The 27,458-nt window shown below is 43.8% G+C and overlaps 1 long non-coding RNA gene across 1 annotated transcript; it reads left to right on the forward strand.

The window, feature by feature from the left end:
• The first annotated feature begins 21,319 nt into the window (after positions 1–21,319).
• On the forward strand, positions 21,320–24,995 carry LOC116883533. The gene is made up of 2 exons (XR_004385769.1): positions 21,320–21,461; positions 24,706–24,995. It is a non-coding gene; the product is annotated as an uncharacterized LOC116883533 (long non-coding RNA).
• Positions 24,996–27,458: the final 2,463 nt, after the last annotated feature.

The following is a 27,458-nucleotide window of genomic DNA, read 5'->3' on the forward strand; positions in this document are numbered from 1 at the left end:
GTGGTGGTGAGCCAACCAGTGTGAGTGACAAGAACCAAACTCCTGCTCTCCACAGAGCTCGCTTTGTTTGTTTGTTTGTTTGTTTGTTTGTTTGTTTCAAGGCAGACAATGTTTGTTTCTCTATGTGGCTCCAGCTGTCCTAGAACTCCATCTGTAGACCAGCCTGCCCTTGACCTCAGAGATTCATCAGCCTCTGCGTCCTGGGTGCTAGGATTAAAGGCGTGCACCATCACACCCAGAACGCTCTTACCTGCTGAGTCGTCCTCTGGCCTCCCCTTACCCTTTTTTTAAAGATATATGGGTTCTCAGGAATGGAAGTCGGGTCCTCAAACGTACTGGACAAGAGCTTTATCAGCTGACCTATCGTGCAGCCCAATGCAGACTTTTAAGCACCACCTTCCAACCTTTTAAGCTTGGATGCTTCCTCAATTTAAAATGGTTCAATGTATGCGCTTCCTTCTACGGCGGTATGAAGTTGTATACGTTCATTCGGTAGAGGCTAGTCTCTGATTCCAAATGCTGACTTCTTCCTGAGCACAAATACCCAGCATTCCACTGTGCCGAGCTAGTCATTAGCAAGAAGGTGCAGCTTCGGGCGAGCCAAGTTATCCTGCGGAGCCCTGCAAAGCCAGGTTCTCACGTGTGGTACACTGGGTGAATTAAATCCTCTTTCTGCTTACAGTATACTCACATTACAACGGCTTTCAGACCCTCCTCCTCCAAGGAGCGTGTGTATAAGAAAACACAAACACAAATCACGGTGGTCACAAAACCAAAGCTATCCATGTGCCGCACGCAGACCACAGGCCTACCATCTTCACCTCTACGAAAACGAATGTATCGAAGGCTGCCGGCTAGTGCAAGCTTCTGACATCGTAAAGGACAGCCTGCAGTCAGAAGGCCTGAGACATCCCTTTAAAGATGTCTCCAGTTTGCAAACTCCTCACAATCCATCCTGGAGGCTGGGAAGGCAGCTATTGGTAAAGTGTGTACCTTGGAAATATAAGCACCCAAGTCTAATTCCCAGCACCCATGTGTCAGTGCAGGGAGGTGGAGATTGGATCTCTGGTGCTTGCTAGGTCAGCCTGACTTAACCAGTGAGCCTCTGTCTCAAAAGAACAAAATGGACGACTCCTGAGGAATGGTACCCAAGGCTGGCTTCTGGCATCCACACCCTAGTGTGCATGTACACACACGGGGAGGGATGGCCTTCAGATATACAACTCGTATTAGGCCTTGGGAATCACTGGCTACGAAGCCTCCATATCCTGTGTTTGCATGTTAGTTGCGTGGTAATCATAGTTAACTATTTGGGAAATGTTTCTGTCGTAAATGAAGCAAAGAAGTTTGTACAGAAATCTCCTGGTAAGATAGGTTAGACCTCCCAGATGAAGTTAGGCACTGCCTTCCACCCTTGAGGAACACTGCAGGCAGGAAAAGAGCAAAGGAGTATGGGAAGTGTCAAGACTCACCTTGTCTCTGGTTGTCGGGAGCCCTGGGGTCATTTCCCACGTTCCAGAATACTCTCCTCAGAGAGGTGTCTGCTTTCAGAGTCCAATCTAAGGAACAAGAAGAAAAGCAAGAATGCTCAGGAAGAAGGCCCATCATGCCCCAGTCTCCCGACTGAGCAGAAAGTAGGGACATGGTAGAGGGGAGGTGGGCAGGTCGACTGAGAGCAAGCATCTCTATAGCCCATGTAACCAGTAAGGAGAACCCACAGATCTGAGCCAGTCACAAGGTCAAGCCCCATCCCTGGCTGAGTCACAGAGCCTCCATCCTCCATCAGCTGGGTCAAACACAGTGCCTGGCAGCAGGCACTCACGCTGAAAGAGAAAGCCCCCTGATTCACACTAAAAACAGAAGCATCCCATCCATACCTGCCTAGAGGCTCAAGGAGAGTACAGGAAATCCAATGTAGAAGAGCAGGAGAATTCCAGACTGAAGATCTGGGAAAGACCTGGAGCTGAGAGGAGGCCTGGCCTCTCCTCACATGACCCTGGCTACCCCCACTCACAAATCCAAGATGAGGCTCCCCAGATTAGAAATGTCACTTGGAATCTAGGTCATCAGCAGCGCTTGCCCCATTATAGAAAATCAACTTTCATAAACAGTTTGTTTAAGAAGTAGAGGGAGATCTTCTCTTCATTACAGAGAGGAGAAAATCATTGCTCACACACTGTACATAACCTGGTCTGGATCCTGGATTTACACACATAAATGAGAAAAGGAGACCACCAAGGACAGTTATATAAACGGGGCATGAGACAATGTTAGAGAATTGTACATTTGGTTAGGTGACCTTTGGGAGTATGGAGGAAAATGACCGTCACTGTTAAAGAACAAAACAAAAGTACTGAATGATGAGTTGATATTTATAAATACTGTTAAACACGATGCCCTTCACAAATAAAAGTATTAACATACACAGGGATAGAAGCTCTCATGGAATAAACTGGCACCTAAAAGACATGTCATTCAAAGGTAACATGTAAACCTTAGAGAGATACACTGTAAATAGCCAGTGAAAGAAATATCTCTGACTTGGCCTATAGATGTTGTGACTATGGAGGGCAATCCCACAAAATCAACAAAAACTCCTAAACCAAGTTAATTTAACTAGTTGATACAAAGTTAATAATGAAATATTACTTTCCTATGAAACGAACCACTAGAATTTGTGGTTAAAACAGTACAGTGCAATAGCATCCAAACCAAGAAATACTAAGTATATTTTTTTTTTAAATTATGAGAAGGCTGTGAGGAAAAGTGCAAAAACTTTGCTGAAAGAAATGAAAGATCTAAATAAGCGAAGACATGTACCATATATGAAGAAGAAAAACTCAGCACTGTGAAGGTGCCAATTCTCTCCAACCTGGGCTACGGATTCAAATACATCCCCATCAAAATCTTGAGGAATTACTTTATAGATATTTTTCAAAAAAAATCAAAAATTCATATGAAAGGACAAAGGACACGGAAGAGTTAATACAATACTGAAGGACAAAACTGAACACTGCCAGAGATCACAACTTAGTGCTCCAAGACAATGCAGTACTGGGGGTAGAGAGCAGGGAGAGAGAACAAATTTAGAAAGGAGAACATGTATCCACCAAATGTATCCACAAATGTATCCACAAAAACTGAGTCAAAGGAACTCTTGTCCCAAGTAGTCTCAACTGTCCTGATGAAGATGGTGACTGTTATGCTCAGGGCATAGTATCCTGCAATAGCCCTGCTCAAAATGACCCAGTGGAGACACAAACCAGAACTGGTGCTTGCCCTGGGGGTGCACGAGCAGCTGGATTCACTCACAAACAGGCTGTGGCATAGGTTTCCAGAAAGGAGCAGACTCCAGAGAAAGCCACAGTTCGAGGTGAGGACTGGGTGCAAGGCAGTTCACTGGTTTGCAAATGATAAATCAAGGTTAGGAATCCATGGAGATTTAGAGCTGTTATACTTCTGGGAACGACTGTAATGTTTTCATACTGTACAGTTAAAAATTTTAAGTCCTGAGAGAAGGATAAATAACACTAAAGACCTTTAAAAAAAAAAAAAGAAAGCATGTGGAGACCTTCTACCATAAATGCTTCAATATACAGAGAAGAAGAGGGAGAGTTAAAATGTAGTTATCCTGTAACAGTAATCCCCCCCCCACTAGACACCAGAGAATAATACATTTAAAAGTCCACTGCTAGAAATGGGCTACCTCTTTTGAAGTTGTTAGCCATTAAGGCCCAGAAGACCCTCCCCAAATATTGCAAGCTATTGCCGATGCTCTAGGTTACCCTCCAAAATTTGGTAGTGAGACCCTATTGCTGGTACTGACCTGGAGGCTTCTAGCTTTCAAGTGCTAAAAGGTGCTGTGCGTGCTACCAGAGTAAAAGTAGTCACCAATCGGACCTGGCTATGACCTGGCCCCCCACAAACTATAAGGATGACTGGCTTAGCAAGATATCCAGATATGTCTACTGCCACAGTAGTGGCAAAAGCATCATGGGAGTCACCAACCACTCTGCACTTGGATTCTAGTGTCTCTCCACAAGATGGACCCTATACCATTATCAGCACAAGAGCCCATCTAGACATGCAATAGCCTTCTATAGAAGAATCCACTACCACTATTCTGCTAAATGGATACAGTACGAAGCCAATCTGTAGCGGTTTATTGATTTACCTCCCTCTCCGTCCTCATTCACGGCACTTCTGTTTGCACAGATGAGGATAAACACAGAGACCCACAGCTGGCCACGGGGTAAGACACCTCAGCTGGAATGGGAACCTATATACCACAAAACCCCAGCCAAGGCTCAGGTAGCAGACAGGCTGCAAAAGCCAGAGGTGGTAGATGGCTCCAAAGAAACAGTCTCCAGGCCACAAAGAGCAACTGTACATATGAACTGACAGCAGTTACAACACCATGCACAAGACCTGTGCAAGCCCAAGCCAGAACAAATCTCGGCATAGAGATAGGAGTTTGGCATCAAATCCTAGCATGGAGCTACGGGCAATTATTTGCTGCTAGGAGAGGAGGAGACGGTTTTCTCTAAGAGTATAGAGCCTGTGGTGAGCCAATCACAATCCAGTGAAATATTCAAATATTTGGTGAGCATACGTTAGTCTTAAAGGGTTTTAAAACAAAAACCCAAAGATATGACACAAAGATGGGTGGGTAGAGAAAAGTCTAGTGGATCGGGGAAGAATTTTGGGCGGTGAATATAATCAAAAGGAGTTGTACGGATCACTCGGAGAGCTAAAAACAAAGAGAGACACGCAGCTACACCTCCAGAAATTCAAAGAGACAACAAGCCCTGGGACATGGGGGAAATGTCCCTTCCCCTTGCAGCACTCCAGGCTCTTGGAAGTTCCCAAAGCTCAAGGGAGCCACACAAGGTCAAAAGCCCACAACGTGTACAAAGGCCAAAACCATACACACACACACACACACACACAAGTACACGAATGCATGCACGTGCGCACGTGCGCGCGTGCGCGCGCAAATACACACACACACACACGTACACGAATGCATGCGCGCGCGCACACACACACACACATACACACACACCCCCCACAAGCCTTGGCACACACCAAGGCTGGCCCCAGTGTCCTGGTCTTTGTCACTGCACTCAATAAGTCAATTCTGTATGTTTTCCCCCAAGATAAGCCTTCTGTACGAACACAGGTCCTAGTGACCAAGCTGTATTTCCAAATTTATGATGAGTGCAGCTCCCCAAGACTCCTGTCCTCACCAATTCAGATGTTTGTTCCTGTGGAGGATAGCTCCTACCCCTCACCTCCCAGCCTCAACGGAGAGTGGGAGTGGAAAGGTGACATCTAGGTACCCCAGGTCCAATCTCCCTGACCTAGCACTAACACAGGGGACACACCTACAGCGTCACAGCCTGGGAAGCAGGCCAGACCGACCTGTAGCTTGTCTAGGACGAGGCACTGGACCCCAAATCCCATTCTCACATGGCCCCCTCCCCACCCGAGGGTCTTCACTGAGACCCTCCTCTAAGACGGGCAGAACAGCTGATTCCACTCCCAAAGACTCCACGCATCGAGGATGGAGCAGCGGCTGACACCTGAACCTTGTGGGTGGCCCACGCCAGCTCTCCGGACTCTTTTCCGCCTGGAGGGATAGGCAGGAACCCGGGTCGTTTGCACTTTCGCTCACCAGAACCGCGGGAGGATCGTCCACAGGCACAGGTGACGACTGCAGGATGCGGAAGTACACCGACCGGGATGACGCGCGCGCACTTCACTACCCACGCAGCGCTAAAGATGGGGGAACTACAATACCCAGAATGCTGCGTGCTGCAGGCCGCCCCTTGCTGACTTAGTGGCTGCAACCCGAAGCTTCAGACTACAGGAGGGGTTCCCTACCACTGCGGGATTCTTTCCTTGACTGCAGGACACCCAGGTAGGATCTTGGAGAAACAGAAAAATCAGAAAAGCCAAACCGAAGTAATCTTCGAGTACTTTTAAGGAAACTCACTAATCAGTTCTTTTAAAAAGATGTGTTATCTAGATGCCTTCCTCCTGCCAATTCAGTCTTGTTTTGTTTTCCACACTCCCGCTTTAAATGACGTCCTGTGTTTTAAAGTGCATCATGGATGGATGCACTTTTAAACGCCAAAAATGCTGTAGGTGTTGTTTCTTGAAAATAATTCCGATCTTTTTTTAATGATTACAAAAGACAAGGGCAAACTAAGTTTGAAGACATTTAAAGCTGTGATATTTTAAATTATTTTACTCGTACAAAAATCACATATTGGTTGTAACAGAAAGACAAAGCCTTTGCGAAAAGACTAGGAATTCGAGTGGAACTCAATTTAATTGAATTTGAATTTTCAATCGTATTTCTAGGAATTTGACGTGAGTGGTATTTTCAAATTATTTCCTATTTGCTTCTTAAAGTGAGGTAACAAATAGCAGAAGTTAACAGGGACCAGACTCAGTCTTCCACATAAATCAAAGGACGTGTACTAAGTGCGAATGTACTGCACACGGAAACAGTGGAGGAAAATCAGTGATTTAATAAATAAATCACAATAAATCAGTGCACAATAAGTGAAGTGAGCAGCGAACTTTCCTGATTAGAAAACTGTTCTGGTCACAGAACAGAGAAGGGAGACCTGAGCAGGACTTGGAGGTCAACCTGAGATGAAGCTGGGGTCCTGGGTGACCAAGGCAGCTCCAGTTCAAAGGACAGTATGGAGAAAAGAAAAACCCAGAGATGAGCAGTGGCTCCTCTTCCTCACGCATCCACGGAACACGTGACAGCACGTGACACAAAGCTGCACAGTCCAGGGTAAAAGCCATGGGGGGGGGCGGAGCGTTAGAGGGAATACGGGGAGCGGGGGGTGGGGAGCAATACGTATTCTATGAAGCAATATAGCCTTCGTAGTTTTACATAACATCCGGAAATGGTTTCACCTCGATAGGAAGACAAGATGGGGCCTCAGAGCCTTTCTTGTTTCACCTGAGAAAGTGCAAAACTAAGCCTAGAAAAGATCAAATTGTTTACAAGTAACTTCATTTTTTTTTTTTAAAGTTCAAGCATTTCTGAGGATACAAACCACACTCAGTAAGGCAAAACTTGGAATGTCAATTTTCAAATAAAAGATGTTATACCAGTAAAATGGGTCTATATTGTTCAGATAAAGAAAAACATGAAATCGATAAGAATAATATTAAGAAATAAGGAGAGGGGCTGGAGAGGTGGCTTGACTGTTAAGAGCACTTGCTGATCTTGCAGGGGACCCAGGTTCAGTTCCCAGAATCTATAAGATAGCTCACAACTGCTGTTAATTCAACTTCCAAGGATCAGATGCTCTCTTCTGGCCTCGACAGACACGGCATGCACATGGTGCACTTACCTGCAGGCAAAACACTGGTATACATTAAATAAAAATAAATATCGTGGGGAGATGGGCTCAGTGGATATTGTGCATGACATGGTGCTCAAGCATCAAGATTCTGGTTTGGATGCTCAACATCCTGCCTCAATGTTGTTGTTTTGCATTTTGAGATAGGGCCTCTCTCTATATCTCTGGCTGTCCAGGCACTCACTACATAGCCTTTGCTGACCTCAAAGTCACAGAGGTCCATCTGCCCCTGCCTCCCAAGTGTTGTGATTAAAGACGTGTGCCACCATGCGATTTATATGACAAGAGTAGCAGAAAAAGACACCTGATGTCAGCCTCTGACCTCCACACAAATGTACATGTGCAAACACATATGCACCCTCACACACACACACACACACACACACACACACACACACACACATATATGCAAAAAAATGAAGACAGAATGGACCTCAGCAGTTGGGAGTCAATTCTGTCCATAAATCCAAAATACTTCCAGAAGCTGTTAGCTAAGGTAATCTAGGGTTTGGGGGGTTTTTTTTGTTTTTGTTTTTGTTTTTGTTTTTGTTTTGTTTTGTTTTTTGCTTTGTTTTGTTTTATCAATCTCTATCTCTATCTCTCTCTTTTTTAAATCAATCTCTTAAGACACTAAGAACTCTCTGTCTTGAAATTGCTATAATTCCCTTCAATTCAAAAATTATTTCTCACAAGACTGTGCACAGTGTGTCAGGAACAAAAGCAAACGTATGATGTCTACTGCTCTAGAGGGGGTGGGGCCTGGGAGAATGGAGTCGATAAGGGAGGCAGACTAGAAAGTCTTAGCAGTGGCCAAGTTTATTCAGAGCATCAGCCAAGGTACACTGAGAGTTAGGAAAAATCAAAGTTCTCGTGCGTTCAACCACAAGGAGGAGCCACACGTAGGAATAACGTGTGTTTCCACGGAGACCAAACACTGCATTAAGTAGCACCAGCAGCAATGACGAGGAATAATGAGTCGTCTGAAGTAAGCACACTGCTGCCTGCTACACCTGGGAGGAACACGAAACCAAATCCAAGAGCAGAGTCTGTGTTCTGAACAGACAGGCCACACGACTCTTGGGTTTGGTTTGTTTTCAGTTTCTCTCACAAGCATTCAGAATTCTCGCATTCTTGGACCTTGTTTTGACAGTGTGACGCACGGTAGAGATGAGATTCTTCCCTGTTGAAGAGAAGGTCATTGATAAGCCAGCGGGGGGTGGGGGGGGGAGGTGCAGTCAGGATGTGGTACCAGAGAAGGATGAGATACCTCAGTATGCATCCCAATATAGTCTAATAAAGAAGCAGCTGGATATGTGGTGCTCATGGCTTAGATGCTCACACAGATGATTCCTAGCCCTGTCGCATGAAAGAATCCGGAAACAATTATAGCCCCGAAGTAGTGAACACATCTTCCCACACCTGGTTCCTAAACCACTCTATAATGTAGGAATCAGAGCTCCCTATATGGGATATACAGAGCATATACATTATGAGCTTAGATTATCTCATAGTATCAAAAGGTTGGAAGTGTTTCTCTTAGTTAGGGTTTGCACTACTATGAAGAGACACCATGACCAAGGCAACTCTTAGAAGGACAACATCTAACTGGGGCTGGTTTACAGGTTCAGAGGCTCAGTCCATTATCATCAAGGCAGACATGGTGCAGGAGGACCTCATAGTTCTATCTACATCTTCATCTGAAGGCCTCTAGGAGAAAACTGGCTCCCAGGAGGTTTGGGGGAGGTTCTCATTGCCCCCCACCCCAGCAGTGATCCACTTCTTCCAACAAGGCCACACCTCCTAATAGTGCCACTCCCTGGGCCAAGCATACTCAAACCACCAGTGTTCAAAAGCAAACTGATAACATTGTTCAAAAAGGTCTAGGAACCGGGTTGGGGATTTAGCTCAGTGGTAGAGCTCTTGCCTAGCAAGCGCAAGGCCCTGGGTTCGGTCCCCAGCTCCGAAAAAAAAGAAAAAAAAAAAAAAAAAAGAGATCTAGGAACCAACTGAAAAATCTCACAACAGCCAAGTCTGTCACAATTTGTGTAAAAAAAAGAAAAAGAAAGAAAGAAACGTTGCGTCATAACTCACAGTGTAACTATCCAGTGAGCCCACAGCAGTGTGAATTATTAGATAAACAGGCAAATGTGAGAAAACCTGTGAAGTGGAAGAAAGCCAAGTAGTGTATGTGGACATTGTATCCTGAAGAAAGTATAGCACTCGGGAGTCCAGGCAGGAGGATCTTAAACTCAAGGCCAATCTGATCCACATAGGATCTCAGCTCAAAATCAAAAAAAAAAAAAAAAAAAGTGTTTTTCAAGTATTTTTCTGCACTTGCTCAGGTCTTCTTTTTTTTTCATTTGATATTAAGTGTGTGGATGTTTTGCCTCCCTGTATGTCTGTACACTGTGTGTTTATGGCGTTCATGGAGGCCAGAAGAGGGTGTTAGATCCCCTTAGAAGTGGAGTTATAGAAGGTTTAAGCCACTCCACTATGTGGGTGCTGAGATTCAAACCCGGGTTCTCTGAAAAGCAGCCAGTGCTCTTACCTGCTGAGCTCCAGAACCGTACACTGGTTTCTAAAAGCCAGCTTTCAGTGGGGTTAGGGAGCTAGGGCTGGAAAAATGGCTCAGATGCTAAGTGCATGGACTTACTCTTCAAGAGGACAGGCGTTTGGGTCCAAATACAGCATCTCACAACAGTTCCAGGAGATCCAACACGCTCCTCTGACTTCTGCAGATACCTGCATTCATACACACACTCACATGAAGACACCCACACACTCGTAATTTAAAAAATAAGTATGAAAATGGTTTCCTGTGTTTTTTTACATCTTAAAACAGTCAAATGCTTGAATGAAAGTTTTACATGCATTTAAAAAAAAGCCCAACTGGAAATTTATGGCAAAGAAGTCTCGGCTACCTGGGCGGCTAAAGCAGGAGAAACACTGGGCCTACAAGTTCCAGACCAGCCTGGGTACTGATGTGTCTATAAAGAGATAAAGAGAGAGGGATATGTTCTATTGAGGTGTGGGGGAAGAGGGTACCTCGGTGGGTCCATGCTGAGGCAGCCCTCCCCCCCCCAAAGGGGCCACACAATAATATAACATAAAATAGAGTTTATTCAGGGCATGGGGAGGGGAGTCAAGAGGGTAGTAGGGGTAGAAAAAGGCAGAGAGAGATGGGGGGGGTAGAGGGCTGGCCATGAGCATGTGGAGAAAGATGGGGGAAGAGAATAGGGAGAGAGTGGGGGCAGAGCAAGAGAGCAAGAGAGAGTAGAGGGGACAAGCAGCCCCTTTTACAGTGTTAGGCATACCTGGCTATCGCCAGGGAACTATGGGGCAGAGCTTAGACAGAATGCTAACAGGTACCATAGTATGTATACCCATCTCAAAAATTAGTAAATTTTCAGGGAGGAAAAAAAGGCCTGGCTTTACATCCTATTGAAATACTTTACCACAAGCTTTCCGCAAGCAAAGGCCACCATCCGTTATTTGTATATGCTTAGTGCAGGGAGTGGCACTACTAGAAGGTGTGGCTCTATTAGAATAGGTGTGTCACTGTGGGTGTGAGCTTTAAGACCCTCATCCTAGCTGCCTGGAAGTATTCTCCTAGCAGCCTTCAGGTGAAGATGTAGAACTCTCAGCTCCTCCTGCACCGTGCCTGCCTGGATGCTGCCATGCTCCCACCTTGATGATAATGAACCAAAGCTCTAAACCTGTAAGCCAGCCCCAATGAAATGTTGTCTTTATAAGAGTTGTCAAGGTCACGGTGTCTTCACAGCAGTAAAACCCTAAGACACCATCATAGTCAAAACCAATACATTTTAATTTCTAACACAGTTTCATATTCTATTCAAGTTTTACAAAATGTACCAATAAGATCCTTTATCAACATTTGATTAAACTTACAATCTCCACATTCCTTTAGTCCACATCAAGACAGTTTCTATCTTTTGTTCTGCTTTTGTTGGTTTGTTTTTGAGACAAGATCTTGCTAGGTCGCCCCTGGGAGCCATGAACTTACTATCTTAGGCTCCAAGAGCTGGCTGTGTGTCGTGACGCCTGGATCCTTGACGTTCGTGACCGCGCTGGTGAAGATGACAAGCTGGGTGTTTTATAGAATGTCTTCTGATTTATGTTTTTTTGTTCCTTTGTTCTCTTTTTTCCCTCTGGGGTGTGTGTGTGTGTGTGTGTGTGTGTGTGTGTGTGTGTGTGTGTGTGTGTGTGACAGAGACAGAGATACCCAGGTCTTTGTCCTAGCCTCATGAGTATTAAGCATGCACTCAACCACTGAGCTACATACAAAGCCCTGTGGCTTCTTCATTATTATATACAAGTTAGACACCTTTTGATATTTTTCATCTTGTCATTTTATTTAGATTCTTTCCTCGCACAAGATATCCTGATTATACTTTTCCCTCCTCCCAGTTCCTCCTTCTCCCCTGTCCCCTCCAGAGCCACTCCCTTTCTGTCTCTCATTAGAGAGAAATGGGCTTCCAGGAGATGAGAACCAAACACGACGAAATAAAATATAACAACATTAAGCAAAAGCTATCGTGACTGAAACTGGTGGCCTAACGGGAGGAAAAGACTCCCAAGAGCAAGAGCGAGAATCAGAGACCCACTGGTTCTAACTGTCCCACAGACACACTGAGCCAGCAGATATAACATACATGCAGAGGACCTGTGCAGACCCGTGTAGGCCCTTCTCTGTGTAGGCCCATGTACGCTTCCATCTCTGTGAATTCATATAATGTGCCTAACTTATTTGATTCAGGGCAGCCTTATTCTCGTGGTGTTCTCCACCCACTCTGACTCTTAAAATCTTCCCATCTCCTCTTCCTCAGGATTCCCTGAGCTCTAAGAGGAAGGATTTGATGGAGACCTCCCATTTAGACTCTTTGTATAATGTCTAGCTGTGGATCTCAGCGTCTGTTCCATCAGCTGCCAGAGGAAGCCTCTCTGATGACGACTGGATAAGGCACTGATCTAGGAGTATAGCAGAACAGCATTAGGAGTCATTTTATTGATACTTTTTTTAGACAAGCAATGGTTAGTTTTACCCTAGATCACTGGGCCATCTAGTCTCTGGTTCTTGGTGACCCAAGAAGAATCAGGTATGGTCTCATAGAGTAGGCCTTAAGTCAAAGCAGACATTGATTGGCTACTCCTGTAAGTTCTGTGCTACCATGGGTGGCGTATTTTGCAGGCAGGATAGATTCAAGTGAGAGGTTTTGTGGCTGCTTGGTGGTCCATTTCCAAGTTTCTTTCTCAGTAAGCTCCAGAGTACCTTTCCCCACCAAAGTGACTTAAAGAACTCAGGGTGAAGGTTCCTTATAGCCACCCAGTTCCAGCCCAGCCATCCTTCCCCAGACTGCCTCCCCCTACCCATTACCCCCCCCACCTAATCCTCTGCCCTGTTCCCACCTGTAAATCTATTCTATGTCCCCCTCCCAGGGAGATCCATGTATCTCCCCTAGACCCCTTCTCTTCACCTAACCTGGATCTATGGATTGTAGCTTGGTTTTCATGTACTTGACAGCTAATATCTACTTGTAAGTGAATACACACCATATTTACCTCTCTGGGTTTGGGTGACTTCACTCTGGTTGATTTTTTTTTTCTAGTTCCATCCATTTGCCCGCAAATTTCGTGTTGTCATTTTTTTTAAAACAGATAGGTAATACTCCACTGTGTAAATGTACCATGTTTTCTTTATCCATTCCTCTGTGAAGGGACATCGAGGTTGTCTTCAGTTTCTGGCTATGATGATAAAATAATAAAATGTATAAATGAATAATGAAGCCGCAATGAGCACGGGTGAGCAAGTCTCCTTGTGGTAGGATGGAGCATCCTTTGGGTATATGCCCAAGAGTGGTACAACTGGAGCTTGAGGTAGATAAATCCCAACTTTCTGAGAAAATTCCATCCTGATTCCCATAGTAGCTGTACAAGTTTGCACTCCCACCAGCAACTGAGGAGTGTTCCCTTTGCTCCACATCCTCGTCAGCATGAGCTGTCAGTTGTGGGATTGATCTTAGCCAGTCTGATAGGTGGTAAGGTGGAATCTCAAGGTAATTTTGACTTGCGTTTCCCTGATGGCTGAGGATGTTGAACACTTCTTTAAGTGTCTCTCGGCCATTTGAGATTCCTCTATTAAGAGTTCTCTGTGGATGTGAGGGCGATCTGGCTGCGACATCTGTCACCCCATTGATCGCCAGGGTTGATTCGGCTGATCTGGCTGGCTAGGCGGGTGTCCCCTTCCTCCCTCACTGCTCCATGTGCATCCCTCCCGAAGCTGCGTGCTCGGTGGAAGAGGACGACCTTCCCCGAATAGAGGAGGACCGGTCTTCAGTCAAGGGTATACGAGTAGCTGCGCTCCCCTGCTAGAACCTCCAAACAAGCTCTCAAGAGTTCTCTGTACCCCATTTTTAATTGGATTACTTGGGGGGTTTGATATCTAGTTTCTTGAATGCTTTATACATTTTGGATATTAATCTTCTATCAGTTGTGGAAGTGGTAAAAGAATCTTTTCACACCCTGTAGGTTGCTGCATTGTCTGATTGGCAGAGTCCTTTGCCTTACAGAAGCTTTTCGGTTTCATGAGGTCCCATTTATTAATTGTTGATCTTACTGCCTGAGCTATTGGTGCTGTGTTCAGGAAGTTGTCTCCTGTGCCAATGGGTTCAAGGCTGTTCCCTACTTTCTATCAGGTTCACTGTGGCTGGCTTTATGTTGAGGTCTTTGACTCACTTGGACTCGAGTTTTGTGCAGGGCCATAAATAATGGTCTATTTGAGTTTTTCTACATGCAGACATCCAGTTTGACAACACCATTTTTTGAGGATGCCTTCTGTTTTCCAGTGTGTATTTCTGGCTTCTTTATCAAAAGTTAGGCGTCCATAAGTTTGTAGATCTACAACTGGGTCTTTTATTAGATTCCATTGACCAAGCAATCTGTTTTTATGCCAATATCATGAAGTTTTTCTTACTATAACTCTGTAGTATAGCCTGAAATCAGGGATCATAATACCTTCAGAAGTTCTTTTATTGTACAGGATTTTTGTTTTTCCATACGAAGTTGTGAATTGCCCTTTCAAGATCTATAAAGAACTGTGTTGAAATTTTTATGGTGATTGCATTGAATCTGTAAATTGCTTTTGGTAAGATGGCCATTTCTACTCCATTAATCCTACTGATCTATGAGCATGGGAGCTCTTTTCATCTTCTGAGATCTTCTTCAATTTCTTTCTTCAGAGACTTGACATTTTTATTCTACAAGTTCTTCACTTGCTTGCTTAGCATTACACCAATACAGTTTGGATTATTTACGGCTATTGTGAAGGGTGTTGGTCCCCTAATTTCTTTCTCAGTCTTTTTGTCATTGGCGTGTAGGAGGGCTACGGTTTTTATTTTTTTTAAGTTAATCATGGACCCAACTACTTTGCTGTGTTTATCAGCTGTGGGAGTTCCCTACTGCAGTTTTTAGTCACTTATGTATACTGTCATATCATCTGCAAATACTATATCGAATAGATGTGGAGAGAGTGGACAACCTTATCTTGTTCCTGATTTTAGCAGAATTTCTTTTGAGTTTCTCTCCATTTAGTTTGATGTAGGCTTGCTGTAAATTGCCTTCGTTATGTTGAGGTATGTCCCTTGTCTCCCTACTCTCCCCAGGACTTTTATCATGGAGGTGTGTTGAATTTTATCAAAGGTCTTTTTCTGCATCTAATGGGGTGATCATGTGTGGTTTTTCCCTTTCATTTTGTTTCTATGGTGAATTACACTGACGATTTTTATATATTGAACCATCCCTGCATCTCTGGGATTAAAACCTACTTGATCGTGATGGATGCACTTTTTGATGTGTTCTTGGATCTGGTTTGCATATTTATATATTATGATAATTCATTTGATATGGGATCATAAGTAGGATAGAAATGCACATTACTTTCTAAATAGACATCCAACGTCTGCCTTTCCCAATAGTTTTTTTTTTCTTTTCTGTTTGTTTGTTTTTGTTTGGTGTTTGTTGTTGTTGTTGATGATGATGATGATCTTGAGAGATTTTACTTTTCTGATCAGGCTGACCTGGCACTTATGATCCTCCAACCTGCACCTCTCAAAGGCTAGGATTACAACATGCACCTCCATGTGTAACTCACTAACAATCTTAGACCAGCTCTTGTCTCAACTCAGATCCCAAGAAATCAGATCTGGTCAGGATCCCAGAAAAATAAATGGAAAGGGTAATTATGAAGGAGAAGAAAGGAATACAGTCAGTATATCTGTATTGGAAAGACGTCTTCAGAGGTATTAACATGCACTCCAGAATTTCATACAGAAGGGGTCAAGGAGGATGTATAGCCAAGCAGTCTCCATCATGACTGATCATTACCTAAGCACTGGCTACACACACCTTGACCACAGAAAGGCAGTGTGTGCTTGGAATCAATGAGTGCTTATGCATGGAGGAGAAAGGGGCAATCTGTCTTGGGGTTGTCTGCCTGCAAGCCTCCATTGTTCCTACAAAGGTAGGGCAGTGAGTAAAGGCTTCTCTCTGCACCACTCAAGGGTTTGGAACAGGGCGTCTTAAGAGCTGTCAGTTGGCTCCTTGGAAAGAAACTTACTCTTATCTTGGTATCCTAACCCTTAAAGGAGGTGGGCGCTCAGCTTTCGTTGAACATTCCTTAAGTGACTAACATGTCCTCAAGGACAGCTGAGCAGGAATCTGACCCAAACTTTATGACAAAAAGGAGAGATGGAAAGTTAAGGCCAAGATGCCATGCGTTTGCCTCTGCTTGTAGATACACATCAATGAGAGGCGGCATTCAGGCTGGAGAGATGGCTCAGGGGTAAAGAGCACTGACTGCTCTTCCAGAGGTCCTGAGTTCAAATCCCAGCAACTACATGGTGGCTCACAATCATCTGTAATGGGATCTGGCGCCCCCTTCTGGTGTTTCTGAAGACAGTGACAGTGTACTTATACATAATAAATAAATGATTTTTTTTTAAAAAAAAAAAAGGCAGGGGTTGGGGATTTAGCTCAGTGGTAGAGCGCTTGCCTAGCAAGCACAAGGCCCTGGGTTCGGTCCCCAGCCCCAAAAAAAAAAGGAAAAAAAAAAAAAAGCAGCATTGCAGCGAACACAACCTCCAGTCCTGTTTTAGCCCAAGATAGCACTTCCCAGTGTGTATTGTGCTACCCCATTTGTTACTTAGTTTTTGAGGCATGTTTATGCTATGTAGCACAGGCTGGCCTTGAACTTATGATCTTCCTGCTTTGCCTCTTAGGACTGATATATTAATTTATCTCACACTGTATTTTCTGTACCAAGTTCACAAGAGTGGTATAAAAGGTAAAAAGAAAAGGAAAGCATTTGTAAAAATATAACCTTTTTTATAAAACAGATAAACTGCATCAAATTAAAACTATGCATCGTGGTCAAGAAACAAAACCAGCGGCCAACAGTGAAAAGCATAACATAAATTTGCTCAGATAGACCATATAGTCTTTTAAAAAAGACAGATTTTCAAAATAGGTGCAGTCAAATGGTCTAATTTGCCTTTATTTGCAATTCATGAACCAGGTGGCATTTCATCTAAAAATAGAGACATGTTAGGCTGGGCATAACAGAGCTGTCATTTTCTTATTAGGCAACTTTCACAGGAACAAGGAGCCACCAGAACACAAAAAGCAGTTGCTTAATGTCCTTGGTAACTTTCCTTCAGAGTGTTGGAGCACAAGGGACTTCCTGATCAAACCAGCCTGGAATAGAGGTGGCTGCCACATTGAGCAACCTGGAGAAACAGCCAAACGACCTTAACGACCTACCACAAAAGCCGACTTCTGTCAACTGTAACACGCGGCTTTAAAGGCCGACTGACCCGTGGCTTCTCTAACATCTCACTTGCTTACCCGCCCCACCCTGTGGATTTGGAGTATAAACTGAAGATGCAAGCTGGACCCAGTACCGGAGCCTTTCAGGAGTGCCCTGGCTTCAGTCCACCAGTGAGATCTCTCTTCCACTCTCACTGGTCTCCGAGTGCTTATTCCAGAAAGAGTCTACAACAAAGTCTCTCCTGAGATCTCGAATGGGCAAATAACTTGGTTTTGGACTGGCGGACAGGAACTTTGGCATGAGCGGGTACATTTCGGGTTGGTTTACTGAAGCTGAATGCAGGTGTTCAGTCCAATGGAATGGCCGTCTAATATGTTTTACTTGACAGTCCTGTCTTAGGTTTACTGCTGTGAAGAGACACCATGACCATAATAACTCTTTTAAAAGAAAACATTTAATAAGGGCTGCGGTACAGTTCAGAGGTTTATTTCATGCTCATGGTGATGGGAAGCATTATGGCCCTCAGGCAGCAGGGAAACGCTGGACCTGTCCTGAGCATTTGAAACATCAAAGCCCACCCCCTAGTGACACACTTCCTCCAACAAAGCCACACCCACTCCAACAAGGTCACACCCATTCCAACAAGGCCACACCCACTCCAACAAGGCCACACCTCCTTTTTTTTTTTTTTTTTTTTATTATTAACTTGAGTATTTTTATATACATTTCGAAAGTGTTATTCCCTTTCCGGTTTCGGCAAACATCCCCTCCCCCTCCCCTTCCTTATGGGTGTTTCCTCCCAACCCTCCCCCCTTTGCCCCTCTCCCCAACAGTCTAGTTCACTGGGGTTCAGTCTTAGCAGGACCCAGGGCTTCCCCTTCCACTGGTGCTCTTACTAGGATATTCATTGCTACCTATGAGGTCAGAGTCCAGGGTCAGTCCATGTATAGTCTTTGGGTAGTGGCTTAGTCCCTGAAAGCTCTGTTTGGTTGGCATTGCTGTACATATGGGGTCTCGAGCCCCTTCAAGCTCTTCCAGTTCTTTCTCTGATTCCTTCAACGGGGGTCCTGTTCTCAGTTCAGTGGTTTCCTGCTGGCATACGCCTCTGTATTTGCTGTATTCTGGCTGTGTCTCTCAGGAGCGATATGCATTCACTTTTGATCATCCGTCTTGAGTTTCATTTGTTCTAGGCATCTAGGGTAATTCGAGCATTTGGGCTAATAGCCACTTATCAATGAGCGCATACCATGTGTGTTTTTCTGTGATTGGGTTACCTCACTCAGGATGATATTTTCCAGTTCCAACCATTTGCCTATGAATTTCATAAAGTCATTGTTTTTGATAGCTGAGTAATATTCCATTGTGTAGATGTACCACATTTCTGTATCCATTCCTCTGTTGAAGGGCATCTGGGTTCTTTCCAGCTTCTGGCTATTATAAATAAGGCTGCGATGAACATAGTGGAGCACGTGTCTTTTTTATATGTTGGGGCATCTTTTGGGTATATGCCCAAGAGAGGTATAGCTGGATCCTCAGGCAGTTCAATGTCCAATTTTCTGAGGAACCTCCAGACTGATTTCCAGAGGCCACACCCACTCCAACAAGGCCACACCTCCTAATAGTGCCGCTCCCTATCGGCCATTTTCATTCAAACCACCACAAATTTCAAGACCACAAACAGAACAAAACATCACTAAAACTCATACGTTCTAAAGGTAAGAACATCACAATTTGCTCCATCCCTGGTTTATAAATTCTGAAATCCCTCTCAGTGCCATCTATGACCAACCCTGCCTCCAGAGCTACCCTGATAATCCTCTACTGTCCTGAGACTCCAATTCTTTCCTCCTCCTGGGATGACAAAGCAACTGAAGGGGGAAAGCATTCGTGTCAGCTCACAGTTCAAAGTACAGACAGTCACACTAGGAAGACGGGAGCAGGAATTTCAAGTTAGCTTGTCATATTGCATATAAAATTAGGAATGGGAAAGGATGAATACAAAACTAGGGCTGACTTTATTTCTCCATTTAGTGCAGCCAGAATCCCCTGTCCAGGAGATGATCCCACCCATGTTAACTAATGAAGTAAAGACACAGGGTAAGCAGGGTGGGCGCGCCTTTAACCCCAGCACTCAGGAGGCAGAGCAGATGATGTCCGGAAGTTTAAAGCCAGCCTGGCACCCCAAGTGAGCACCATGTGTTTGTCAGAGATAGGAAGTGGAACAGGGCGTTAAGTGCTGAGAGTCACGGGGCATTTGTGAGAGTGATGGAAACGGTATGATTGTGGCAGTGGCTACATAACTGTGTACATTTGCCAAAATTAATCAAATTGTACGCCTAAAATATCAAGTTTGTTGCATGCAGGTTATATCTAAAAAACTGATTTTTTTTTCTTAATTTAAAAAATTATAGCGGCACATGCCTTTGGGCCCAACAGATCCATTTATGAGACTACCATGAGCTGGAGAGGTAGATCAATGGGTAAGAGCACTTACGGCACAAATGTGAAGACCTGAGTTCAAATTCACAGCATCCTGGATGTGGCTACACTTGCCTATATCCCTAGCAGAGACTGGAGGGCTTGTTGGCTCACAGCATAGTTCCGATTTCCCTGAGAAACCTTGTTTTAAAGAAATAAAACAAAGGGTGATAGAATGGTACACTGAACTCCTGTGGCCTCCATGAGTGTATACACAGGCACATATACACGCATGTATGTACACACACACACACAAACACACAAATGCACACACGCACGCACGCACGCACGCACGCACGCACACCACTATTCTACAGATAGACCTCCCCATGTAAAGACAGTATTCAGTGGTTTCTCACAGCTCTGCATGTGATGCTTCACTAACAGGAAGCTCGGCAGTTAGGGATGGGGCTGCAAGAGGGACTTGTCACATGCAGGTATTTATCAGTAAAAGCAAAGAAATATTTTAGGTGATCAGATGGTCTAGGTGAGAGATGTTTGTGGCCTCTCGGGAAGGGCATGTATATCTTTCGTCCTCTTAGCTGATGTCTCCACATTCCTACACCCTTCTCACTTGCAAGTCTCATGGCACTTTAGATACTTTTGCTCCTGAGAATTTGCACCTTTCTTCTTAATTCTAAGTTAAAAGGACACAACCACAAAAAGGAAGTTTCCTAGCGGGCAGAAGACCAGGCAGGCACACAGTGGCTTCTGGATGCTATTTGACTAAATAGCCACCAGATGGCAGCATGGCTCTGTTCGCAGGCCAATCCACGACTACATCTGTCCAATGAGGAAACCATTAGCCACATAAAGGGCAGTTGAGCACTTGAAATGGGGCTATTTCTAATTAAGGTTGTTTTCCACATAAGACGCGCATGATGTTTTGAAAGCAGTATTAAAAGGGAGCCTAATACGTCTAATTAGTGCTTAGCATTGATTATATGTGGAAATTAATCTTGTATATACGCAGTTAAAATTATTTTCACCTGCTTTCTTTGTACTTTTTGCAAAAGTAAAAAAAATGCAATTATCAGGAAATTTAAATTTACACATGATTATATATATGGACAGTGCTTCACAAGACCGTCCATAAACTCTCACAGCAGTATCACCATGGAGCCAAAAAGGCAACGTTCCTCGTCTCAGTCCAAAATGGCAGACTTGTAAATGTCATAGAACTCCTTCACCACCCTAGCAGAGCCAGCCTGAAGGAGTAGGTCACACCAAGACCCTGAAAGTAACCAGGAAGTCTCTGGCTGTCCTAGCTATTTCTTCTTTCTGCTGGGTACATGAGGCAACTCCCATCGGAAGCTGACAGTACCAGCTATCAGGGTACTTGCCTGTTTCTCTCACTGGTCCTCCAATCAGTGTAATTACAGTGATGAAATAGAGTCAGATGAAGTGTCACACGCCTTTAATCCCAGCTCTTGGGAGGCAAATACAGTCGAATCTCTTTAAGTTTGAGGGCAGCCTGGTCTACATAGTGAGTTCAAGGACAACTATAGCTACGTAGTGAGACCCTGCCTTAGAGAGGGGCGGGGGGAGGAAGGAAGGAACCATCCATGGATGAAGAGTAGGTTAGTACTAGAAGTCACGTGACTATCTGTACCTCTTGTTTCTTACACTTTCTCACACAGCCATCCGCATTGAGGCCTTACAGGGGTAAAAGGAAGTGTCTTTGAATATGCCTCCAATCCCACGGGAGATCTGAACCAGTGGTCATCTGTTCTCTGGCTGCTAGGCAAGAGGTTAGTGCCCTGAGCACTAAGCTTGTCTCAAATTTAAAATTCTCCTGCCTCAGCCTCCCAAGAGCTGGAATCATAGATGTATATTCATTTAGTTAGGTATTTTATGTTAGATTTCACAGAAAAACAATGAACTCAACCCTGGCAGACAGGGGGGCAGAATGAATATATATATTTTTATATATATATATATATTCATTCTTTAGGGTTAAACATGCTTCTCTTGTATCTCATGCTTCTATATAATCTTGTATCTTAAACTTTGATTTAATATATCCTTGTCTCATACTTCTACTTCAACTGAATTCTGAGCAAAATGGGCTTCTGAAAAAAGCTCACTGAAGTGGAAACTTGAGGGATCTTCGGAAAGTCGGCTGGATGGTGTTTCGCTGGGGCGAACACGTGGAGGAACGTTTCATTAAAGTGGACACAGGTGTGAAAAGGTGAGGCGGACTCCTGAAGGAATGTTTTGCTGAAGCAGACACAGGAGAGGATGTTCTGCTAAAGCCAGCACGTGAAAGGACACGTGATGAAGGATTCTTTGCTAAGGACACACGTGTATTGGTCTGCCTTACACTTCATAATTGAGTTGCATTTGTCAAAACTCCATAGAGAACAACGCATCTGGAAACTTCTGGTGGTGTGCTGCAGTTTCTCATCACTTGTGCGGACTCAGGCTGATTGGCAGAGTGGTGTCAGCTGAGACAGATGCATGAGCTGAGGCAAAACCTGTGGAGGACATGAGATGTTTGGAGGGTATAAATGGGACTCCGCAGAGTGACTGAGACAGACCTTGACTTACTGGTACAGCAAGCTATGCAACACTCGTGGGTCTCACACCTTCACTGCTCTTTGCTTCCCTAAGAAAGGCACAGCCGAGAACTTCTCCAGGTGTTCCTCCAGGTCCCTCCTGCTGGCCTGGCTGTCTCTGCTAGGTTGTGTCACTGCTGTTGCTAACCCAACTCTACCAAACTGGAGTGCTGGTGCATCCGTGAGGTGTTTGTGAGGGGACTGAGCTGCCGTCGCTGACCTGTGAGCTGAACTGCAGATTTCCAGGCAACGCAGATGGGAGTTGCTCCAAAGAACCATTTCTAAACAGGTCCAGTCCTCCCACCTCCTCTCCCCCTACCCCATATCCTTTCTTTTCCACTACCTCTGGAGGGGAGGGCTAGAAGGGAGGTTAAGAACCATCATTAAAAATAGGAGTTGAAAAAAATTAAAAGTTACAGCACACTCCTTCCTAGAAGTTCCAGCTCTGAGGGAGGATAACACACATGTGGGGACAACAGGAGTGGTATAAGCCCTGTGTGTGATCTTTTTAAGGTGTGTCACTGGGGGACAGCTTTGAGGTTTCGAAAGCTTATGCCATTCCCAGTGAACCGTGTCTCATGAAGGTGTCAGCTCTCAGCTACGGCCCCAGCACCATGCCTGCCTGCCGTCGTGCTCCCCGCCATGATGGGCATGGACTCTCCCTTTCTTCTCTAAGTTGTCTTGCTTGGTCTCAGTGCTTTGTCACAGCAGTAGAAAAGTAAGTAAGGCAGACTACCTGCGTTTCTTTTTATCATCAAAATTTTTGTTTTACTATAAAGTGTCCATGCTTCAATTAATGTCTATATGTTTTGTAGGTAGTATACTTAAAGACCTTCCTGAAGTTTTTTTTTTCTTTTCCAGATAATTCACTGTTAGTCTCTACCAAAGCTATCAATTTTTCTATATTGACTTTCTATCCTTTAACAGAATACTTGGGGGTGTCTTATCTAGAGCATCCTTGTCATCTTCCAATATAAGAATTTTACTTCCCCCTTTTCAATTCAAACATTTTCTATTTTCCTCTTGCTTCATTGTTCTGGATGTACAGCGTTTTCAATAACAGTGGTAAAAAAAATGGACTCGGGGCTGGAGAGATGGCTCAGTGGTTAAGAGCACTGGCTGCTCTCCCAGAGGTCCTGAGTTCAGTTCCCAGCAACCACATGGTGGCTCACAACCATCTGTAATGGGACCTGGCGCCCTCCTCTGGTGTGTCAAGGACAGTGTGGTCATATACATAAATAAATCCTTTAAAAAAATGGACTCTTTGCCTGTTCATCTTCAAAGGGAAAGCTAGCAGCTTTGACGCACTAGTTAGAACCTTGTTGTATATGACATTATATACTGCTATATTATCTCATTTGATTTTTAATTATGAATGCTAAATTTTTCCAGATGTCACTTCTGCATGAACCAGAATAGTCATATGGCTTTTGAATTTCATTAGCGTGCTGTGTAGTACTTACTGATTCAGGCTATGTTAAAGCATCCTTGAATGCCTAAGATCAATTCCTCTTGTTCATGGTAGAAAACCATTTTAATATGCTTTTGGATTTGGTTTTCTAGTTTTACTTGAGTTTATCAGCATTTATAACCATCTCTGATTATAGGCATACTGATCACTGACTTGTTGTGTCTTTGTATAGTCTTACTATATTGATAATGCTGGCCCTGGAGAATGAGTTTGGAAGAATGCCTTCTTTTCCCCTTCATATACTTTTGAAAAACATGAGTTGGTTTTTGTTCTCTTTTAAATGCTCAGTGGATTCTAACAATGAAGGCTTTCCTATGCTGGGTACCTCCTGACTGATTCAGTCTCAGCACCGTGGTCTGTTTAGGGTTTTATTCACTTTCAGAAACTGTGTCCACTTCAACTAAACACAGGTGTTCACAATTATCTATTGCTACAATGTCAGATGTAACATCTTTGTTTCCTCTGAGTACTGTTGTCCCTTCCTCAATCCCATCTTACTGATTTTTTCTGTTGATGTTAAAAATAGGTTTTTGGGGCTGGGGATTTAGCTCAGCGGTAGAGCGCTTACCTAGGAAGCGCAAGGCCCTGGGTTCGGTCCCCAGCTCCGAAAAAAAGAACAAAAAAAAAAAATAGGTTTTTATTTCTGCTTTAATCTTTTTTTTTTTTTTTCCTTTTACTGGCCTGGTGGTTGGTTTGTTATCGTTAGTTCCTTTAAGTGTAACAGGGAGCTGTTTTCATGATGTAGATGCTGGTCATGATAAATTCTCACTTAGTACTGTCTTAGTATATGGTTCCCAATTTTGTTTCATGAAATTAATTTTTTTAATATCCTCATCTATTGATTATAGCATAAATTCTTTGAGTCCCATGTGTTTGTATAGTTTGTAACACTTGTTAGCTCTAGTTGTATTTCATTATGGCTGACAAAGACAAGATTTCAACTTTTTTTTTCTTTCTTTTTTTCAGAGCTGAGGACTGAACCCAGGGCCTTGTGCTTTCTAGGCAAGTGCTCTACCACTGAGCTAAATCCCCAACCCCTAGATTTCAACTTTTAAAGAAAATTTGTTGGCAATCTGTCTTGAGGTGTACCATGTAACTACTCTGGAGAATGTTGCACATTTTAATGAGAATGTGTATTCAGCAGCCATTGGATGAAACATTCTGTAAATGTGTTGTCTGCTTTGGAATGGTTTAACACTGCTCTTTGATAAGTTTTGGTCTGGGTGATCTAGATTATTAAAAGTTCTATCATTTTAGTCAATCTGTTTCTCTAATACATATCTGGGTGTTCTGAAACTGAATTCATGTATATTCAAAGACATATTCAAGGTTATTTTCTCTTGCCAAATTGATCCTTTTATCATTTATGAGGTTTGGTTGGTTGGTTAGGTTTTGTTTTTCAAGACAGGGTGTCTCTGTGTAGAGCTGGCTATCCTACAACTTTCTCTGTAGACCAGGCTGTCCCCAAACTCAGTGTTCCACCTGCTCTGCCCCCCTAGTACTGGCACTAAAGATATGGGCCACCAGAACCCTTCATGGCTTTCTTAATTGTTGTGGTTTCTATCTGATGAAGTAGTTCTACTCTTGCCTTTATGATTCTATTCATATGGGATACTTTTTTCACCCCTCCCTTCCCAGGGTCCTTAAGCAGTATATAGTTGAATCTCGCTTTAACCATTTAGTTGCTCTATTTTAATGGGAGAAATTTACATTACCCTCAATTACCTTACACTGAGGTAATTATCAAAAAGTCAGACGCTTCTGTTGGTATTTTGTTTTCTAGTTTGATGATAGTTTCTATTTCCCTTCCTCCCATCTTTCTATAGCCTTCCTTGTGAAGTGATATTACTAAGCAAATTATTTCAGATTCCTTGCTTGGGGTGTGTGTGTGTGTGTGTGTGTGTACCATATTGCTATTTTATGGATGTGGTTAATAGAACTTTTAAAATTATAACCTACACTGAAATTATAGCAGTATAATATCAATTATAAAAATATAGAAAGATAACATCTTAAAAGTTCCTAGCCATCATGATGGCTCAATGGGTAAAGGCACTTGCTGCCAAGCCTGATGACCTGAGTTCAATTCCCAAGACAAGTTGCTCTGACCCCAACATATATCCTTGCACTCACACAAACTTCTTAATTTTTTTGATCTCCTGTATTCCATGTGTGGGGACACTTTTCTTCTCGGTTTATGCTTATTACCTATTACTTAAGTGTTAATGTATGATCTTCTGCCTCCATACTGTAACTATGGTTTATATGCTGCCCGACTAGACCATTTTGAATGTCTGACAGACCCTTCTCGGTGAGGTTTGGGTCCTCTTCTTACTCTTTCAGAATAGAGAACTTCTTTGAGGGATGGGCTAGGAATGGTGGTAACAAACTTTCTAATTTGTGCCTGGAATTATTTTCCTTTCATTTATAAAAGAGAGCTTTGCTAGGATTAGTATTCTTAAGCATAGTCCTTAATCAGACATGGATTTTGCAGACAAATGACCTGAACTTAAGAATATCATCCTGAGTGAGGTACACCAGTCCCAAAGGACAAGCATGGTAAGTACTCACTTATAAGTGGATATTAGCCATAAAATAGATACCCATATTACACTCTACAGTCTCAAAGGAACTAAACAAGAAGGAAGGCCCAAGCAAGGAAGTTTGAATCTCATTTAGAAGGGGGAATAGTCATAAGAGGCAGATGGGGGCAGGGAACTGAGGGGTATGGGGAGAGGAATGGAGGATTCAGAATCAGGAGTGCAGGACAGGAGAGATGGCTAGATGGTCTTGAAAATGAATGGAAAGCTGCAACTAACATGGGTGAGGAAGCATCTCCAGGACATGAGAGAAACCTGGAACAAGGGAGGTGCCCAAGAATCAATAGAGTGATCTTAACTGTGACTCACCACACTGGGGATATGGATTGGAACCTGAAGAGGTCACCTCCTGTAGCCAGATAGGAACTCCCACGGAGCAACAGAGACACCAACCCACTCATATAACTTTTAACACAAAACTCATCCTGTCTATAAGAAATGCAGTCACGGGAGAAGAGACTGGGGGGACTAGCCAATCAATATCTGGCCCAACCTAAGACCCACCCCTTGGGCAAGCACCAATCCCTAATAGTTATGCTTGCAGACAGGGGTATATTGTCCTGAGAGGCTCCACCCAGCAGCTAAGACAGATACAGACACCCATGGCCAAACAGTGGATAGAGCTTGGGGACTCTTATGGAAGAGGAAAGATTACACACCCTGAAGGGGATAGAACTCCACATGAAGAACAACAGTCACCTAACAAAGGACCCTTCAGGGCTCTGAGTCTGAACTACCAACTAAAGACCATACACGACTGGACCTAGACTTCCCCCACTCATGTAGCAGATGTGAAGTTTGACCTTCGCGTGTGACCTGAACAACTGGAACTGGGGCTATCCTAAAACCTGTTGCCTGTCTGTGGGATATATTCTACCTGCTGGACTTCTATCTGGCCTCAGTGGAAGAAGCACCACCTAGGATCTTAGAGACTAAGTGGGAGAAATACCCAGGGGCCCCCACCTACTCAAGAGGGGGAAAGGAAGGGGCGACAGATTGTGGGAGGGGGAACCAGGTGGGCAGTGAGCAAGATGTAAAGTGAAAAAACTATACAATTTAAAAAAAAAAAAAAAAGCCTGTAACCCAAGTCTGTGCAACCCCTTTTAGATGTCACTTCCT

Source organism: Rattus rattus, chromosome 14 (genome assembly GCF_011064425.1).
Source record: "Rattus rattus isolate New Zealand chromosome 14, Rrattus_CSIRO_v1, whole genome shotgun sequence".
In the NCBI taxonomy this organism is placed as follows: domain Eukaryota; kingdom Metazoa; phylum Chordata; class Mammalia; order Rodentia; family Muridae; genus Rattus; species Rattus rattus.